The sequence below is a fragment of the Entamoeba dispar genome, genomic scaffold (genome assembly GCF_000209125.1).
Source record: "Entamoeba dispar SAW760 scf_1105229457911 genomic scaffold, whole genome shotgun sequence".
In the NCBI taxonomy this organism is placed as follows: domain Eukaryota; phylum Evosea; order Mastigamoebida; family Endamoebidae; genus Entamoeba; species Entamoeba dispar.
Genome location: NW_001852929.1, coordinates 41,147 through 43,807, shown reverse-complemented (window position 1 = coordinate 43,807; position 2,661 = coordinate 41,147). Strand labels below are relative to the sequence as shown.

Sequence of the window (2,661 nt, the reverse complement as noted above, 5' to 3'; positions counted from 1 at the left end):
ATAACAAATACAAGATAGTAGAGTATATTATATTGTTGATATCTTGTATTTACAAAGTGGATAGTATTTTAATCATTTTTTAATATTTTATCTTTTTTTGTGCATATTGAATATTGCTCCATCTTGTATTTTATTTAAATAAAAAAAAATGTAATCTTCTTAGTATTAATTGAATTCAATGTATTGATTATAGTAGTTTTATCTATAAATTTTGATTCAATCAATATTCTAAAATATCCATTTATTTGATTTCAATTTATAGATATATTTGTTTATCATTATTTTATTTATTATTATTATTATTATTTATTTTTATTTTCAATCATTTCTTTTATTATTTATTCTATTTCTATTCTTCGATTTTATTATTTATATTCATTATTCAATTCTTTGAATATCATCTATCTAATATATTATTTATTATTTCATTCTTATACAATACTACATTACTATTCTAATTATTTCATTAACATAATCATCATTCATGTTTATTATTCATTATTTCATTTATATTGATATATAGATTGTATTTGGAATTACCAACACCAATATATTTTGTATTTATTATTTATTTTATTATTTCAATTTCCATTTTATATAAATTATATTCCATTTTATTATTGAAGTTAAATATTTGAAGATATTGATTATTTCATTATTAATTCTTGTATTATATCTTATATTAATACTTTTTCACATTTTATTTCATCTATTTTCTTCATTATCTTTTATTTGATGATTTTATAATTGAATATATCATTAATTTCATCTATTATCATATATATATAAATATTTATACAATTTATCTATTTCAATTGTTGTGATATTTTCTATTCGAGATGATATTTGGTTAATATTCTTTATTTCTTGTTTTATTTTCATTCATTTCTTTATTCAATTTATCATTTATTTAATTTATTTGTTGATTATTCTCATTTATTCATTATTTTGTATCATTATTCTCATTTCATCATTATATAATGACCGATTTATATTATTGAACTTATATTCAATGAATTGATAAATTATATTTATTTTGATGATGATAGAGTTGATAATGAATCATAATGTAAAATTAATCATTTTAATATATTATTTATATTCATTATATTTATATCATATGATTATATTCATCATATTCATCATATTTTATACATTATTTATGTTGATTCATTCTATATTAAATTATTTTAATATTTATATTACTTATTCATGATTCATATGATTTCTTAATATCATAATATGATTCTATATATTTGTATATTTATCTTATTTCTGATGATTTAATATATAATAATTATTTATTATTTATTATCAAGAGATTATAATTTACATAATAATTAATTTTTATTAATTTTAAATGATTCATTAATCATATTAATTCTATTGTGAATCTTCTCTTTTAATAATAATATAAATATTTTCATAATTATATTTATACAATTGATATGATGATAATTAATAACATCATTCATATCACTTCGTTTGTTGATTAATATAATTCTTCAATTTACTATATTTAATTTGATGATTTCATTGAAATTTAACTATTTATTAAATATATTAAGAATATATTTTCTTGATGTTGATATTCTCTTCATTTAATATAAATATATAATATCAATTCATGGCGATTTCCTGTTATTTATTTTCATCATAATTAAAATTAAATCATCCATGTGATGATGATATTATCATAATTTCTGTATCTTTCATTCTAAATTATGATTTAATTTATTTTCACTTCTTTAACTTGATTAATGATAATATTAAAATATTCATTATCAATATCAATAGTGTTATTTTTCATATTGATGTTTTTTATTATTGAACTATACTCTATTTTCTATGATGGAGTTCATTTTCATTTTAATATATCTTTTAGTTGTTTCTTTTATTTTATTTGATATTTTAATATTATTAATGTATTCTTTATCATTATTTACATTAATATTTAGTATTTTTATTATGCTTTCTATTTGTTCCCATCTTAATTTCTTATTTAATTTCTTATTTAACAAATTAATTCAAAACAATACAACACATCAATTAAAATTATATTTGTTTGATTTATTGTGTTTTATTTTATTATTGATTGATTATCATTTCTTGTTTTGGTATTCAATGTTTTGTTCTTTTATTTCTAGTACTGTCTTTTTCATAATGGTAGTTTTGTTCATCTATATTGTCCCAGATGATGATGTTGTTGTTCACAGTATTTGTTGTGTATTTATCATTAATGTCATTATTTTCCTCTTCTTTATTTCTGAAATAAAAAATAAACAATAAAATGATGATGATTTGATATTAATTGATTTTTTTCTTTATTTTCTCTTTGTGTATTGTTTAATTCTTCTTTTGTTTTTTCTTCAATCTCATAGTTTTCAATCTCACTTTTTTGATATTCAATGATTTGCTTTTATTTATCTCTTATATCCTTCTTCAACACATCATCACTCTTCTTCTCTTAATTATTCAATATCTCATAATTAACTAAGAGAATGTTGGTGATTTCATCTTTGTTTTATATTTCTGTGTTATTTATATTTTATATTCATTTATTTTTGATTGTAATGAATTATTTTATTATTTTAATTTAGAGTTTTCTTATTTCATTATATGTAGTTTGAATATTGTTTATTTGCTTTTTCATCTTTTCTA

General features: G+C 16.7%; 2 annotated features.

Annotated features, from left to right (window-relative positions):
* Window positions 1–1,829: part of a repeat region that runs on past the window's edge.
* Window positions 1,698–2,661: part of a repeat region that runs on past the window's edge.